Source organism: Stegodyphus dumicola, chromosome 4, assembly GCF_044657685.1.
Source record: "Stegodyphus dumicola isolate Sdum_Otavi_A_Nest chromosome 4, ASM4465768v1".
Classification (NCBI taxonomy): domain Eukaryota; kingdom Metazoa; phylum Arthropoda; class Arachnida; order Araneae; family Eresidae; genus Stegodyphus; species Stegodyphus dumicola.
This window is the reverse complement of record NC_140771.1, coordinates 138344597-138364614: the sequence shown is the minus strand read 5'-3', so window position 1 is coordinate 138364614 and position 20018 is coordinate 138344597.

The window sequence follows — 20018 nt, the reverse complement described above, 5'->3', positions numbered from 1 at the left end:
CTTCACAACATGCAAAATACTGCACTGCATGTTCTACCTCAGCATCTTGCAAAATCATTCGGGAAGTTTGGTTGATTAAAAAATAATAGCTTCATAAAATAAAAAATTCTGAAGCTATTGTATTCGAACTTGTGATAAAATGGCGGAAAAAAAAAATAATTAAAACATCAATCATTTATATTGGCGGCATCATAAACCAGCCATCTAAAAAATAAGTAAATAACTAAAAGCGATAAATCGCACACTACATCAATACCTACTTTTTATGCTGAGGATAAAAAGGTAGAAAATAAAATTTTGTAATAAGAGGTAAAGTAACATTATTTATTAAAATATATAAATACTTCCTGTCTTTATCAAAATTTACAAAATTGTTGATGATGAAAGTATTTTTTAAATATTCTCCGGGAAAGACTAAAGGAAAGAGTACGAAATGACGTTATACCATCGCATTCAAACACAGTTTATCAGCAGTCAGGTACATTAACGTATTATAAAGCAATAACGTTACTTTATTCATTTATGTTAGGTATTGAGCAGATCATGCATACAGTAATCCCGTCCAGCTATTATTTTCTTTTCATTTGACAGGGCCATAACAGCTCATCGAAAGATTGCCTTTCAAAAGAAAGAAACATTTCCTTCATTTCTAAAAGAAAGAAACTCAGGGACGTCACTAAAAGTTTGTGACCTATAAGATGGTTTCAGGTTAATCAAAGTAGCTTCAAAATCATAATAGGTGTTGAAAAAGAAAAGTCGTTTATCAACCGAAGAAAAATAGCGTTCAGTTCAAAAAAAGAGCAGCACGCTATGAATGAAATTCCTCAGACGAGAAGAACAATACCTGAACCTCTCTGGTAATTTCCAGAACTGAGAAAATTTTTAAGGAATATTTAAAAAGGTCAAACCACTCTTTAAGATTAAGAATGTATGTGTATTAATGTATTACATTTATTTAAGTAACTTCGCTTGAAACGAGTAAACTAAAAGTGCTGGATGCTGCTTGACAATAGTGTAGAATCGGTACTTACTGTCTAGGAATATGTTTGTAAACTTACTCTTTTTGTGGCTGCCTAGAGGCTAATAAACTAGTCTGATTTACAAATAACTCGATAATTTAATGAAACATGAATAGTTGCTACAAACTACAAAATGATTACATGTGTAGAAGGAAATAGATGATATTTACAGATGAAAGAGAATCGACCGTCTTTTACATGTGAACATCTTTCAGTCGCATCGTCGTCTTAATGGCGGAATCGTCTGACTTCTATCATCGGAAAAGTAAAAGTTTTATTTTCACAGCTTGTCGCGTCATCCAATTATAATGAACGATGCCATCCCACAACTGCTCGTCCATCCTGATGGAATGCGGCCTCGCATTCTCGTAGCACCACCATCTCATCTAGGGATCTGAAAAATAAAATTAAAAAAAAAACAAAAAACAAACAAAAAAAAAGATTTTTAGTTACTATTGAGGGAAAAGTCGTCTTAAATGATTTATTTCAGCCATCTTCCCTTATCATCTTAACATCTTCAAAAATAACGGCTTTAGCTCTTCTTCAACGTTCGTTCATCTTTAACAGTCTATCTGAATACATGTATTTTACAAACACGTCTTTCTTTGATGTTGTCTGAAACAATTCATCTTCGTATTTACGTCTTCTTAAACATCATCTGAATACGTCTTCTGAATGCGTCTTCTTAGATACCGTCTGGATACGTCTTCTGAATGCGTCTTAGATATCTTCAAGATCCATCATTCGAATGCGTCTTCTCAAAATCATCTTCTTTAAGAGGTCTTCCTTCATACATTTCATCCTTAGACATCATCTTCAGTCTTCTTAAATTAGTTCACGTCTTTAAAACAATAGTCCATTAGTCAAATCTGGAAAAATTTGTCTAGTAGGGGAAAATGTCTAAATCAGGAATCATCAAAATCGGTATTTCATTATCAAAGATTTTCAATTTTCTTCCTGGATGATCTTCTGAATCTGCTTTTTCGCTTCTTTTTGCTCAACTTCTTTAATTTCTTTTGTTCCGTCTTTGCTTTCCGCATCAGCGTCGTTGTGATCAGGTTTTCTGACTGACTTCTGCTTTTCAATCTTCTCTTCTTCTTCGGCGGTCTCTGTAGTTCTTCGTCTCCAGTGGTTTCTTTTGCTTGTCTGTTATCAGATATGTTACTGAAGTTCTTTTAGTAGAATTAGCAATTAATTCATCATAAACTCCAACATGAGACTCTTCTTTAGGAACATGCTTCTTTTGAGAATCTCCCTCTTCAGTGGCGTTTCTCCGCGTTGGCATCAAAGCTAATTGTATTGTGCTTGAGTTTCCTTTTTGCACTAACTCATCTTCAATAGTATCATTTTCATTTACATCAGAATCTGCATCACTCGGGACGTCGTCAGAATTCACAATCAGGAAATCATTGCTACTTGCTTTGATTGTGGATGAGGTATCCAGTTTGATCACATTCTGTACTGTAACAGGAACTATACTAACAGGATCAGTTTCTGGTTTTAGAAGTAAAACACCATAATTAGCAACTTTTCCATATCCATCTTCAGAGCCATTTCCACTGCAATGAGCATTTTTATGCCCTTCGGAATCACTATCATATTTCTTATTTTCTGCGATAACGCAAATATTTGATTTAAATAAAGAACTATCAATTTGGAATTCACCTTCAAATCTCTCTATAGGTTTGTTTCCAAATTCCGTTAACTGTAGCTCTGCCGACTTAAGTTCAGGAGAACCTATCTTCTTATGTATATCTTCTCTGATTAGCGTTACTTGACTACCAGTATCTATTACAGCATCAATTTGCAAATTACCCAAATTAACAGTTTTATGCATTTCTTTCTGACAAGTCTGAGTTATTGGAGTAACAGTTTTGACATCTGGGATATTTTTAGATGTTTTCGAACAATCTACGGCTTTGTGTCCGAACAAATCGCATTTAAAACACTTAAATCCTTTACTCTTATTGTTACACGAGTTAGATTTATGACCTAAATTTCCACAATTATAACACCTTGGTTCTTTACTATTATTGGGTATAGCGCGTGCTTTATTTTGTGAGTTATTACTTAAGTAACCCTTATTCTTCGTATGTGGAACGCGAATTTTCTCATAAATTTTTAATTTCTCTTTGAATTCAGAAATAGTTTTACACCCGTACAAAACAATTTTGTTACTACTCTGATCTGGTATCCCATTGATTACATAATCAAGAATTGATGAATCATCAACAGAACCGCGACTGGCTATTTCACGCATGGCAATTAAATATTCGGAAAGTGATTCACCAGGTTTTAAGTGTCGTTTCTGTAACAAATTATGAAGTTGTGCACTGTTTATTTTAGAACCAAATTCAGATAAAAGATTTTCTTTTAATTTCTCCCATGATATTATACCCTTCAAAGATCTAATAAATACTTTAGCAGAACCAGTAAGCAATTTTTTAGCAAACACAATTTTCTGTAATTCCGATAACTTAAATAATTTAAAAGATTCTTCTAAATCACCAATGAAGGATTCAACTGGATATGTATCAGTGCCATTAAATTCAGAAACAGTTTCTAAAATATCACGAAAATGTAAGGAAATATTGCGAGGCATTATAATGTTTTCATCCACTGAGTTATTTATGGGAGGTGATTCTGACCGAACAGAATTAATATCATCATTTTTATCAGAATCATAAACACATTCGTTTTCAGAAAATTCATCATCGTCATCACTTTCGGATTTTAAAAGCTTAAAATCACAAAGACTATTCAATATGAAATCACAGTTTTTATCAGGATTTGAGTCATAATTAAGATGTAACAAATTACACACAGAAATAAAATCAATTGCAGTAAGAGTTTTAAGTAATTTTTGTTTTGTTTCTTCAGTATTAAAATCAGATGGAAAACCACAAAAGTTACGCAATCTAGCTCTATTTCTTCGATCACCTAAAGTTCCAAACACAATTTGATGTAAAAGTTTAATTGACTTAGTAGGCCCAGTCTTTAAAGAATGTGAAATTCTAGGAATAGAATTTAAAGTAGTCATCTTAATTCACAGTATCATAGAACACTATTCTTAGAAGTAACAATGTGGAAATAATCGAAACAAAACTTACTTCTCTTCTTTTGTAATATTCATCATGCTTCTTCCTAAGCTCATCGCGGTCTGAACGCCCAAATCTGTAGAATCGGTACTTACTGTCTAGGAATATGATGTCTGTAAACTTACTCTTTTTGTGGCTGTCTAGGGGCTAATAAACTAGTCCAATTTACAAATAACTCGATAATTTAATGAAACATGAATAGTTGCTACAAACTACAAAATGATTACATGTGTAGAAGGAAATAGATGATATTTACAGATGAAAGAGAATCGACCGTCTTTTACATGTGAACATCTTTCAGTCGCATCGTCGTCTTAATGGCGGAATCGTCTGACTTCTATCATCGGAAAAGTAAAAGTTTTATTTTCACAGCTTGTCGCGTCATCCGATTATAATGAACGATGCCATCCCACAATAGCATATCTAAAATTATTAATTTACTAAACCTATGCTATATGACAGGAAAGGAAAAATGCTGTTGCATCTGGTTCTTTGGCTTTTAAAATGGGGCTCACATTGTAACAAATTGTAGGATAATTTCTTTAATATCACAACTACGTTGTTGATCTATAATTAAATAATAGGCAACATTTTTTTTTCAAATTAATTTGGAACAAAAATCGTGCTACGGAAAATTTCAGTCAATAATTTAATATTTCTAAATAACGTCGTGCGTGGAATATCTTAAATTTAAACAGTTTCAAGTTCTAGTTCCTGAACTAATCATCAGAATAATAAGCAAAAGGCCAATAATTCCAGAAAACGTGTTACGACAAACTTTTTAACAATCAATAATTTAATATTTATAAATAAAGTTTTATGCAAAACAATTTTAAATAATTTCAATTCGTGTCTCCTGAATTAGTCATCAAAGTAAAAAGCAAAAAGCTAATAATTCCATTTTGCTACTTTTAGTTGTGATAATAAACATGCAAAAAATCGTTTGAACTACTACACTGTGCATTCCTTGAAAGTTGCAAGGAAGTTTGAACCTTAAGAAAAAGAAATTACTTTTCTTATTTTTTTAACTTCAGTAAAGTAGAAGCTATAAAACCCGAAGATGATGTATTTCTGTAATTAGAATGAAAGAAAAACCATATATTTTATTAAACAAATAAGAATGATAAAACTTAGATCTAAAGCATTTACAATTCTTCATTGTAAAAAAGCTACTAAATAAGTTCAAAAATATAAAATAGCCACGATGAAATACGTGAAAATAAATGTACTTGGCTCAGTTTACGTACTTGGCTCAGTTTTAAAATATATGATATGGTAAACAATACATATACATAAAAACAGATGAAAGAATAGTAAAGTAGCATATATAAACAGACATAAGAATCTGTGTGTCACAACATAAGGAGAAAATTTCATTGACAGGAATTCCACGGCAAAGTGAAAACGATTTCATTGACAATAACAGTATTATATGATTAGACTTAAAAGGTAATTCTACTTTAACTTCAACAAAAAAGAAAACACTGAACGTACATACAGAAGAAACATCCAAGAAAAAAGAACGAGCCAAAAACAAAGTAAGTTTTGAATTGAAGAAACCTCTGCAGAAATATTACTTTTAAGTATAATGTTTTCAGCTGCGGAAAACTTTTAAACTAATTTGAAAATGTTACATTCATCAGTCAGATTGGAAACTAATCCAGTGATTATAAGAAATATATTGATTTTAATTACAGCAAAATTCCTTCACTTGCAAACTACAAACAGCTGCATCCGGACATTGAAGAAATTAAATTGACTGTCGGGAAGGTAATTAAAATAAATTTTAGCCTCATAGCGACTGCTAGGTGTTCTTTTGCCTCTTTAAGGGCCAAGCGATATCGTCGTCGAGTTTAAATCTTAATAGCAATTTCGCCGATAAATACAATCTTAATCTCTCCGAATTTAACTCAAACTTCCGAAAAAACTTATCTGATAATACATTAATAAGTCTAAAATGTAATGTTACAATGTACATAATTTATCTCTGAAATTTAACTACTCACATATCAGATGAAACCTAAAGAAGCAATACAAAATTTCTGAGAAAAAATTGAAACGATTATAATGTCAAAAACGTTAAAAAAAAAAAAAAAAAAAAAAAAAAACCCTATTCTAAACAGTTATTTTGCCTATAGTAGCTATTCTCCACCGGTGGTACGCAAAGAAACAAAGTATTTTTAACTATTAAATTTAAAAATTAAATGCATGCTATCTGAGCTTTGTTCAAAGTCAATAGCCGCTCGTAGACTTTAACAAACTAATCTGTTTTTATTTTCACAAATATTCTTTTAGCCATAGACATGATAAAATTTGTCATAAATGATGTTTTTAAAAGTAGTAATAGAAATAGATGGTGCATATAACAGGAAATAAAAGTAAGTTCCTATGAAAAGATAATAGTATCTCATTAAATCTTTTAGAGTTGATCGATTTATTAGCATGTTTGCACTTTATATCGTCACCATTTTCGAGCTCATATTGCTCTGTTTTCAATGAGAATCATTCTTTTACGTCTATTTGCTGTGTTTAACAGCAGGTACTTTGTCTTCTTGTTTCTTGTTGCTTTGTATTCCTTACTTTACTATGCTATTTGATAATATCGTCATTTGATTTTGAAGAACTCGTAATATATTGTGCATTTAAATAATTGTGAAAAAATAATAAAACAAACCTAGATTTTTCAAAACGGAAAAATGGTAGAATTGATGACTACGATAGTAGAAAAGTGATGATTCACTGATGATGGATCCAGGACAATCTACTAGCACTAAGAATATCGAAAAGAAAAGAAAAATCGTTTATAGGAAATGTATATAGGAAAGTTTATAGGAAAGTTTTTCAGCTTTTGTTTTAGATGGTACGCGTTCGTCGAAAGGTTGAGAATCGCGGGCCTATAGTATAAGGCTTGAAAGTTACCTTTCAAATTCTAATAAATGTACTTTTTAAATAATTTTAAATAAATAAGCTATTTCGCAATAGAAACTCTGACGTGATGATTTTACTCTAACTAATTAGTGCACAGATATTACAGTAAGAACCAGTACAGGAGTTTTGGTCTAATACTTTCATCGAGAATAAGGAAAGAGGAATAAAGTTATTAACCTGTCTCTTATTTTGTCTTGTAAGTTAAAAATCTATTATTTTTATGATGTCGATTAATTAATTATTCTCAGCCTTTTGATAGTGAGAAATTTAATGCTAATATAATTAGTATACAATTGATTTACTATTAGGTGTGTATATTTTGTATATACTTCTTCTTACTATTATTATCATTTTGTCTTATTGAGTTTACAAATTGTTGGCTTCGGTAAAAACCGAAAAAATGTCCCTTAGGGTTTACAGCATAACCTCGATCTATACACAGAAATCTCCCTTATCATCCCTCAATTATCGCAATGGTTATTTTCCCGAATATCGTTCGCCATTTTTGATTTCGAAAGGAAGGTCTATGTAATTAACGGTATTCATCTCTGCTTTCAATGTTCCCCGAGCTAGCCGTATCGTTTGTAAATCACGTTAACATGACAGGATTTCCCACTACATGAATCGGAAAACATTTGAAGTAAAATGCATATTAATTACTTGCATTGTCTTTCTTTCGGACGGTGTTTCTAGCAACGCGTATATTAAGGCTTCCCACGTAATTCTAAGTCCCACTTCTTCATCATAAGTGTTATTTCTGAATGTTATTTTTTTGCAAATTACTACAAGTTTGTTTCTGTTAGTTTTCATTAATTTATTCCTTTCAGTTTTCAGAGATTTCAGGATTTTTTTTTTCAGTTTCTGTGTACAAGGTAATAAAAGAAGAAAAATGAACAAGAGATGATGTCAGGTTTCATTGAGATTTTCGCAAAATGTTAAAGTAAAGTCTTTCTTAACAGACAACATTTAAACTCGGCAGCCTGTAAAAACATTTCAAACTACGTAAGTCATTGTGTTAATTGAGGCAAAATTCAACTAAAAAGAAAAAGTATTGTAATGTAATGAATATTATTTTTTATAATATATTATTTATTTACCATGTGTGCTAGTTTCCGGGTTCAAGCATTTCCTTGCATTTATCTTTTTTCCCCCGTTTTACCTTTGAAACAAGATAAATCGAGGCTCCGTTTTATTGATTTATACATAAAATGAACATTTCTTAAGCGATTTTATCTTTTCCAGTTTCAGTAAATCACTAAAAATTTCTGAAAACAGTACACTAGTTTGCTTTAAACAGTGCACAGAAAAATCCGGACAATAGGCAGAAAGCAAAATCTATAGTAAAATGAAAGCTGGACTTGGAAAAGCTTGGTTGAAAAGTATTAGGATTTTGCCTTTGCGTCACCTCTTCGTCAACTCCAGCGTGTCTGACGTCATTCGCTTACGAAAATTTCTTCTCCCAGTCCCAGCGTGACGTTTCACTTCCGACACCACTTCCAGAAATCACGTGTCAGACATTCCATTTGAGCAGAGCACTTTTTGAGATTCTCGTCTGCTTTCGAATGCGTAGATTAGAGTTTTATTTATTCACTCACTGAGGTAAAGTTTTTGAGGCAGTCGAAATACAGTTCATGTTTCAAGAAATCTAATTTTTGATCCCTCAAAAGGATTAATTCTCCTTAATATTATAATACCATTCAGTACTGACTACTATAAAATTCCTACAATTCATAACAGTCATATAAAAACTAATTTGATTTAGCTAGCATTTAAATGAGCGCTTTCCCTTAAAGATTACGCATACATTGGTACACGCTAAGACGAAGCGAAGGTTATTTAATTGAGTCGACTTACGAGGTTCCTAGAAAATAAAATTAAGAAAGAAAGAATTATGCTACACTAAAGAATCTCTCTTCCGAACGCTCCTCTCGAAGCCAGAGAACAAATCTGAACAGAGTACAATGATTGATGTAATATCTCTTTCGTATTGTCCGTTGCCATTACAATAGATCAGTTCTTTCCGATACGTTAAATGTTGGACCCGAACAGTCTCTTTGTAGTAAATGCATTCTAGACAGTAACACATCGCACCGATAGTCGTACAATAGTGGTAATCGGAATCCGAGGCTGCACGGCTTCTACACACTCACTTCCTTTTCTGTTATAATGAACTCTGGATGGCTACGACGTTAGAGTACTGCGCCTGCACAATTATAACGGAAGTGGTTTCGACGTCTGTTGCATAGAGAATTCCGTCAGCGAGCGAAAGTGTGGAGATTTATTATTCGTCCAGTGTTGGGTGTGGGTAGTCTTATCTAGCGTCTCTGATCGTGTCACCAACTCGGATATCTCTTAAAAGTTTTCTAAATGTATTAATTAAATTTTATATTTGCGTCATCTTGTGTTGTGAATAAAAGAATTGATGCATCACCAGTGTTACCTTTCTTACTACTTGCACATTTACGAAGTCACACCATCATCACACTCTAACGCAACAGTCTTGAACAGCATTTCTGTTGGTTATCATTCAAACTGCAATATAGTCGGAATTTCGTCGCGTTCAACACACAGCGAATAGGAACATAGCCCATTGTCGCACTTAACACTTCGTTGACAGGAACACAGTACAGACCGTCGCCCAATCTTTGCATGTAATTTACAAGTTCACATCCTTCTCTTTCATCCTAGCCTCGAACAGCATTTCAGTTGACACTAAGTTACATTTAAATTCAGCTGATAACCATGCATGAGGGCGATGCATCTTCAGTAATTTTTCCTTCATTTCGCACATTCTTGCGAATCATAACTATGAGGCGATGGCGCACTAAAGGAGGGACTGAATAGTGACTGGCAGTTTGACTGCATGTTGTTTAGGGGTGCGTATTAACTGCACACTGAATTAAAATACATCAACTTTAAATCAGCTAGAAACATTATTACCAAACATAACAACAAATTGATAATCAGTATTATGAATATTGGAATGCGTAGAAGGTATTATTTAGAAGGCAAATACAGTCGTTGTCATTACGTGAGGATCCTGGTAGCGGCAAGGGTCTCTCTAGCCGAAACTTTCAAACTATTCAGAGGGCTTGCTCTATCTGCAAAATTACGCAGACTGAATTAATCACGCCATTTTAATTTTTCGTTTGCAATTTACACTTTGTGATTCGTTACAGCTTAAGACGAAATTAGTGAGCTGCAGAATTGTCGGCCCATCAGTCTTCTGAATTCTACAGCCTACGATGACAAACATGATTTTAGCATATGGGAAAGTTAAGGCTTTTGTTATGTCAAGCGAAGATATTTTCAGACAAGTTATTGCTTCCATAATGTTGCAGCATGTCGTCTCACACCTCGTTACAGATCAAAAATTTCAACTTGTGAGAGGGTCGCGCATATGGAATTTCTTATCTCTGTGTGGTCCGCCACAATCGCGCTACTCCCGTCTGCGTCTTCCACTGCTATACACCTTTTTATCAATTACCTTCAGCTTTTATCCTAATCTGACAAATTGACTACGTTTCACGAATTATACTTAGTTCCTAATAGCATTCTATATCTCTCAATCACATTTGCACAACTCTCTCCCCTTCTTTTTTTTAGTTTTTCTTTTTTATCATTTATTATGCGTTTTCTCCAAAATCTCTCCGAACAACTTAGTTAAATTTTTCCTTTCTCATTCTTCTCCTTTCTGCCTCCTTATCATATCCTTTTCTTTTCTTTTCCTGTTCCTTCTTTAACAATGCTTTTACTATTTAACTATTGATTTAATTGTTAAATATAACTGACTGTTGACACTACTACGCTTCACGTCTTCTTACGTTGTTCAAAAGTCAGCCATACCACTTCTCTGCAAACCATTTATCGGCACCCACCTATTAAAATTTTGCATTGCATATTTAAATACTCCACACAGCGCAAAACTCAGTCCAAACGATGAAATGTCTTTTAAAAATAACAGGTCTCTTATATAATCTGTATACATTTTGTTTCCTTAACACTCCAAAAGATCTTCAATATAAAATGACATAATGCTTAATAATAAAGGCAATTTCTTCCAAAGCTACCAATTTCCTCGCCTACTACAATAAATTTGTTTACTGTATATTTAACGTTTCCTAATTTTAGTTTCTAGTCCTTTCCGCAATTCAGGCGTATAGACATATTATTTTTCAAAGTCCTTTCGCTCAGCAAGCCCCCACAGCTCATAATGGTGACAGGAATGATTTGGCTCATTAAGGTGACAGAAAACATTTCCGTCTTACTAAAAGGAAAAGCTGTGTTTATTCCAACACGTTTTTATCTGTTTGTTTATCTGTTCGCAGGCGCCTGCAACTTATCAATTGTCACTGCCAAAAAAATTCATCTTTCCTGTCGTGGAATGTAACAAGCAGTTAAAATTATTCCTGAAACCAAATCGTGAACATTCCTGAAACCAAATCGCTAAATCGATAACACTAATACTAACTAATACTAACCTCTAGAAAAAGCGTGTGATATTAGTGAAGGAAACGGTGTTGGTACAATATTTGAAGCAGTGTGAATTGCTTGTGCTTTAAATGCAAACAGAGGAGCTCTGGAACAGGCTACTCAAGTTATTTGTTTGAATATCGTAATTCTTAAGGTATTAAGATGTCTCTAAAGTATTTGCTAGACTAGCTAAGTGGCACAGGGCAGTTGTGGTTGTGCAGCTATCTTTTTACAGTTATGACAAATGGAAGATCTTGTTCTTTATACAAAAGAGTACGGCAACTTCAAAACTTCTTCAAATGTTAGATACATGATGTCTGAGCCTGTTTTTGGCTGATGTCTGAGATCCTGTAACAGTACTCGCGAGATGTACTCTTTTGTCCCGATGACCTTACAACGGGTAGTGTTGTTGATATATCTTTTCTGTATCATACTTGCTGGCTTAAAAACATCTTATATGCTAAAAAAGGTAAAAATGAATTTTTATACATAGGTATGCTGTGATCATTGGAATATTTGAATTAAAATTACCTGAAGTAACAGAAAAAGGTATTATACAGGCTCTCTTGCCACTAGCCTTGTGAAAGTTTATCTGCGTAATCTTCTCGGAGATGCTAGGCGTCACTGATATTAACTGTCCGTTTCAGTGAAGTAGTAATCCTAAATGCTTGCTGGCGATTCTTTTAGCTTACAAATGGTTATTTACTTATAGTTGCTGGTGAACTTTGCGAGCAGACCAATTTTCTTTGATTACGTGAGGGAAAACATCAATACAAACGTCGGTACTATTCGGTTTCGAAGGCCTTAAAAAAACTGCAGCAAAAATGTATGCGCAAAAGCGCCAAATCTAGTAAACGCGCCCATTTAACAGCGCGCCAAATCTAGCGTACGCGTTGATTTCAGATTGCGTAAGTTTATATAGTTCTATATTTCTTAAGACGCCATTGAAATACTAGTTTAATTTTTAAATCCTTTTTTGATTTTAAATCCTTTTTTGATATCCTATGGATTTAACAATTTGGGAATTGTCCATGACGAAAAGTCGGCAATAGAATTTTGGGTAAAGTGCAGAATCACTCACTGCTTGATGCGTTTTTAAGAATTGCACATACTCGGTATCCATGTGCACATCGACCTATTTTCACTTCAAAACAAATCACAGAATTGCACAGAAATGGCACTGCGCACCTCCTTGACTTTATCTATGTACACATCGACCTATTTTCATTTAAAAAGTAAAATAAAATTGGCAAAAATCCAATTGTTTTTACAGTTGTAAAAAGCGGCAAACAAATAAGTGAGCAATTCTGCACTTCTGAATTCCGATTCTGAATATTTTCAAAGAAAAGGCATCATTCATTATAGAAAATTACGTTTGAACAACCAACGAGATGAAATTATGCTTTAGCGATAAGTCGGTAGCGAAATAGCGATGCAGGCATCCATTCAGTTATGTTTATCAATTTTTATATAAATTAAAATAATGATCTGAAATAGTCATTTACTCTTATGCTTCCATTCAGTCATGTTTAGCCTTTTCCGTATAAATTATAATAATAAAAAAAGTATTATATGAAATTAACCTTTCATTTAAATTAAAACATCAATCTTATTTAGTTATTTACTATACTTTCTTTCTTGCGTTTGGATTGCCGCAATTATTTTTGGCAGCATTGGCATCAACAATAGTTTCGCGATTTTTTACGGCCCTCGAAACCGAATAGTACTCAAACGTCTTATATAGCCAACGTATGTTATTGATTACTTTTCTATTAAATTCAAAATCGTAATTTGATTCATATATTCATTGAAGTTCGTTCCTTTAAGTTAAATATTTAATCACCACTTCCTTCAACCGACTCCTCATCTTAATATTCTGAAAAAAAAAAATTTCTTATGCTGTAATTATTGAAATAAATTTTGCTATCATAGCATTTGATGCATGTATAAATTCTTTACAAACTGCATTTCTGAAATTAATTCAGCTTCCCTTTCAACTATCTCTGATATTTTTTAAGCACACATGGTCACTAACATATCAAAGACCATAACATGTTTTTACTATTTATTTATCACTAAATGACTGTAACAAATCGCACTTCTTACGAAAAAGAATGTATTTTTTGCCTTGCTTCCTTACGTAACAGTATTTATTTGAATATATTCCTTTAAACACATCTGAAATGGATTTCAAAGTCTGGGAGCTTTTTATACGTATTTTACAGCTGTGTCAAAGATGTACGTTAAAAATTCCAGTGTTGCATTTTTCAGTGAATCTGAATATTGATGATACGGTAAGTACTTATTAAACATTGTCGGAAGTTTTCTCATTTAATTAAATCTTAAAATTTTCAGCTATAATTGATTCATTTTATAAGCTTAATACTCGATTAGCAAATGTCCGCACCTTAGAACATACAGCTTAGTACTTTTCGGAATAAAGAAAATTGTCTTTCAATTTTTAACTTGTTCCATGAGCTCAGCACTTTTACGTGACCAATTACTCTTTTAAAACAGAAATTCCCGTGAATGTATTATTCAGACATATCTCCAAACTGGTGCTAGGAAATAAACATATTTCGTTAGTATTATTGATAACATCTGCATAAATTTTCTAAAGTAATTTCAGGTTTTTCTTACGTATTCGTTTCTCTTAGACAAATTACTAACCCTATTCCTTTTGTGCATTGATGCAGTTTTAACCTGAGCATAACTTTACTTAAAAAGTAACAGTGACCATATAGACCAAGGCGTTTTCTTTCTTAATTTAAGATATAAGAAAAATAGAGTTATGCGGCCTCTTTTTCCATAAACATGAGCTAATGAGAACTAGTTATGATAACAATTATGAGGTTACTGCAATGTAATGGAATATCCGAGTATGCTGCAACCCTCCTGGCCGATAATAATAGGCCTCATGGTTAACGCAGCACACCCAACGTAGACAAACAAAAATAAAAAGATTAAAACCTGAAGTTTAAAGAATAACTTGCGTAACCGTCAGAGGTACTATACGCCATCGCTCTAGGGCAGTAGATAGCATACCTTTTCAATTATGATGGGACGGTTAAATATTTTTAAGGAATGAAAGCTGGAAATATGCTCTTTAAATTGCGCATTAATTAAAAACTTCTCTAAGAGTGCCGTTATCTTGTTGGGAAGCGTGAAGGTCGCGTAATATTAATATCGTTATAGTACTTAGTATTATTCGGATTTCTTTTGAATTAGTCTATTGTATAAGGTTTCTAAGTATTTCATGTATTACTATCATACTGTTAATATCTTTATGTCCATTTTGCTGCATTTTAAAATAATATAATAAAGTTTACAAACTTTTTTATTATAAAACTATTTACAAACTGTTTTATTATAAAGACTCATGCGGTCGGAAATGGAAGGTAGAGTACCAAACAAATTTCAGTGCTCTAAGTTATATAAAATTGCTATTGTTTAACCATCTTTAAAGCTAACTATTTTTATCTTTGGGATTTTTCTAAAACGTGAAATTTCATTTCAGTGCCAAATGTTTGTTATGAGGCGTTACGCTGATTTTGGGACTGCCGTATTTGAATTGATTAATTGAATGACAGCAATTAAATAATTATGATCATTTTTCTTTAAATTTGAACTGATCCAGTTTATACCTGGACTAACCAGAGGTTTTTCCAAATGTGATCTAGAGCCATTTCATGGCAATTTAAAGGATAAAGTTCTCCAACATACTTAAAAATTTGCTAAATTCCTACGATATTCTTGAAATATTTATTTCTAGATTTGCATGGGAACATGAAGTATAAATTTACGACCTTTGTTAACAATAGCCGAAATCCTTTAAAATATATTTACGACTCTTTTACAGCACACTACCGCTATTTCGCTGCTGTTTTTCAGTAGTAGTTTCCTGGAATCGAAATAAATCTGGAAATTTATTGCGGAACCTTTTACTTCAGCCTCCCGTGGATTCTGCTGCGAAAGTGAGAATCCTGTGAATAAACAACTAAGCATGAATAATTTATGATGTAATCAATTCTGTGATCTGAGATTTCTCAGCAGAATTCAAATTTCTGTTTCCAGAATGGACCTCCTATGGACAAAAGTTTGTCTTTAAATGTTGTCTCAGAGGATTCGAGAGTTCTCACCTTCTTCAAATAATCCAACTTTCAGCAAGAAAACTACAAGACTTTTTCTAATGAAATGTTTTCAACTCAAATCTGAAGCAGCAGTCACGAAGAGTATTTTACTATCCCTTATTTTAAATCTGGGTAGATCGCCAACGGAGTCGAAAATATTCAGCACCTTTAAAGCAACCCAAAATGACTTTTACTAACTGCTTTTCATGAAGGAATTCCTCAAAATAAAAATAAAACTTTAGAAATCCAATACACTGTTGCAAAGCGTGTTAGATTTGGAGCAATCTAATACATAAATGATCTTGGCTGTAAAGATCACAGAGATTGGTTTCTTAAGAAATAGTAATTGTATCGTGTTATTTATGTAATTTGCGTTATTTCTGATTTGTTCTACAAAATAAAACCGAGAAAGTATATTGCAGTCAAAATTGCTATGACAAAATAAAGAATAGTATTTGACTAAAATATCAGCTCAATTTTCCATGATAATTTAAAATTGCAAAAATTAGAAGACTTTCTCTTGCAAATATTTATTTGTGTTTAATTTATTGGGAGCAGCATTATAATTAGTTCTCAAGTTCTAAGTTCAATGTATATTTCTTATTCCATTTAATTTCTGTTGATACATGGATGTGCTCAGGAAAAGAAGTTGTTGTAACCAACTTTCTGAAGCTCTCATTTCCACGTTTGTTATGTTTATTTTTCAGAGAAAATTTCGTTTATATTTTCTATGAGTGATACCTATAATGTTTCATACCTTTCAAGCTAGAATTTGCATATGTCGTATTTTCGAGTATGAGTCAAAAATAAAATTACGCTGCTGACAGTAGGACTATCATCAGGTGCTCAGAGCTTATTGAGCAGTAAAACTTAACAATTATTAGATTCTTCATTAAGTAATTCACATAATCGGATGCAACTGCTAAAGTAATCTCCAACAGATATGTTCTGCGCAAAATTATAAAATGAAACTATTAAAAATTTCTTCAAATTTAGAAACCCATAAAACTTTCATCTTTGTACAATCAGATAATGATTCTAAACCTAAAACATACAGATTACACTATATGACAGCTTTTTTTTCTTTCCTGCTGGATCAAAATAGATTTGAATTGAAATTCAGTTGCGTAAGATGCTTTTAAAGTACCGTTTTCAAATCGAATGATTTAATTTATCGCTGAAAGAATTTATTCAATTAAGATAATGATATTCCTAATAAATTTAAATTTGACAAGTAGCTCAGTTAAAAAATTTGCATTATTTTCTTGTCATTGTTCTCCTAGTATCTTGAGTGCGAAAAAAGTCTGAAAAATTATTGATATTAAAACAATAGAATAAAACTTTTTCATAAATTATGTAACGAGACTTTGTAGTAGTTTATGTTGTTGCAAATTCTGTTCAGGATATGACACTACATCTCAGACTATTATTTCCTTTATAAAGAATTTTCTATTTATCAACTAGTTTAGTACAGATAATTTGATAACTTTTTTCCCATTTAATAAACAGCCTATCCATGAAAATCTTTTTTAGTTAAAGAAAAATGGTTTAAACCCTTTGAAAGAAGCAGATATAGTTATAATATTTTTTCTTGCTTGTAAAATAGCCTATATAATTTTATTATTTCAGATATTGGTAAAAATAATGATGTCATTCAAAGCGAAGATATGGCAGTAACTCAGAAATATGGAACTATTATTATGATCCAATGAAAACATACCCACTTACTAAATGTAAACAGTGTGAAATTCAAATTTGGATATTTTTTATAAATGATGCTATAAGAAGAATGTGAGAAATTCCTATCTGCCAGTTGAAGGATATTCATTAATCGCAAGCGATTTGTACAGTATTAAGTCTATAAATTTTATAATTCGTCTGATTAAAAAACATATGCGAGAAAGATTTCTGCTTTTCCCTTAGGAAAAATAACAAAATTGAAAAAATAAACTTTCAAATAAAATTATCAAAAAAATTCTTGTATATAACGTAGGTTGTAATCAAGTAACACCATTTCTTAGCAGAAATCTGATATTAAGCTTAATTAAATCGATCATAAATACAGTAAAATAGTACCAAAAAATGTCATCATTTGATTTTTACATTAAATTATAATATGTATATCATAAACAATAAATATCATTGATATCATGATATACATATTGTATGTCATAATATGCATATCATACATACAATCCGTGCAAGAGAAATGGTAAATTCTGCAACAATGTACATTTAAACTTACCAAAAATTTTACAGAAATATTTAAAGGATGTTTTAATATCAGAGAGGAAAACCATTAATTTTCAAAGATCTACTTATTTAGACTAACAGGAACATATTTTTATGCACATTATATTCACAGTGCTGAAAAATAAGACAAAAATACACAGATAGAAGGAACTCAGAAAATAGTACAAAACGTGCAGGCATTTGTACTGAATGTGCCTGAAATTATGTAAAGTATTAAAATAATTATGGTTAAATTTAATTTATTATATCACTGTAATATTTCATTTTAATTATCCAGTTATTACATTACTCTTTGGATGATTATGAGTTTCCTATTTATGTTTATTTTATAGAGTTTGGTACCTTTTGTTAGCATAAACTAAGTCCGAATTCCTAGCAGACTCAGAACTCGTACACATTTCTGCACGTGGAAATTAAGTATTTTTAAGCGCCATCAGTGAAACATTAATTACATAGGAAATTAGAGACCTAAATAGAAACTAAATAAACTAACCGATCTTCACTTTTATAATTTGTCATTTTTCCGAGTGGCAACAGTCGCGCAAGCTGAAGATGAAAATCTGCTTTATTTAGAAAGTTTTTGCTACTGCTCACTTTCAGATCCTAAAGTTTGTTAATAAAAAATTTCTTTCTAAGTTTTCCTATGAAATAAAAATAGCATTGCCAAGCATTAAATATATTATTCTCGATTCCAAAAATTCGCGGGAAGCCATTTCGACTATTTCCATCTTCGTACGACTTTAATCAGCCGCAATATTAATTAAAAATTCTGAAAGCGCTAATTTTCACACTCATTTTCCCGAGTCGCAACAGTCTCGGGGTTGGAGATCAAAATGCTTTATTTCGAAAAGTGTTGCTACTGCTCACTTTCAAATCGTAGAGTTTGTTAATCAAAAATTTCTAAGTTTTACAAAATCTATACATATAAAGAAGAATGTCTGTTTGTTCGCGTTATTGATTTTTGATCAATTATGATAAATGTTTCCACATTTAATTGACTAAAATTGAGTATAAGTCAAATATTGGATGGAACTTGAGCTTTTTGCGACCATTTGTTTAGAAAGAAAAAAATCATTTATAACTGCCTGCCTGCCATTGTTGGTGATGTAATGAGAGAAAGAATTAGTTTATTTTTCTATCGATATTTTTATGTAGGCTCCATATGGCATCAATCTGAAAAATGTATGATTATGAATCGTAATTTTTGCATCGTTATTAGAGAAGGATTACAGCGGTATTGTTCTCTCTGTCGTTAGATGCATTACTCTCAACCTAACTTAACTGGCATCGGATACTTCCGCTAGTTAGAAAATAAATTCAAGCATTATATTAACTTCATAGATTTTTTTCAAGTAATTAGCATTAAATTATAAAATTTCTTTAAATATTTATATTTTACACTTATAATAGCTCCACATATTATTAAAATATGTTATATGTTTGTCGAGGAAAGTATTTGTAGCGCCAGCAAGAGTGAACAAACAGCAAAAGCGTTTGTGGAAAGAGTCTGTAGAGCATTTTAAGGAAAGCATTGTCTAAGCTATCTGGCCCTGGGGCCTTTTTGATAGGGACAGAAGGAATCTCGTTAATCCATTCATGCGCGTCACTAATTAGATGACGAGGCATTTGGCTACTCAAATTTTATTTATAATATTACTCAAATTTTATTTAAATTTTGCTAACAGTGAACTTTACATTGATTCTTTCTTTTATGCCACATTTCATCACGTACTCACTCAGTCCAGACTTTTATGCAACTTTATGTCAAGTAGTATATCCACAGCAAGGATTAAGGGAAGACGATAACTCACCTTAACAAGCAGAGATAACTTCTAAGGGTGAGCAGTCAGTTACAAATAATTAAATTACGTAGTTAGACACCTTTAGTCATAATAGATTTGCATGTAACGTTAAAAGCAACAAAATATTTATATTTTATAGCAATAATAGAGAACAAAATATTTATGCATCTTTTTAATTTGAAAATTTTCCAGATATTTTTGCTAATTTACATCAGTTTCCTTCTCTTTGGCATCTTTTCTACGTTTATTGATTTCAATAAACAAATCAATGTTCCCAGTAGTTTCTGCTTCATTTCGTAATTTTCTAATGTTTCA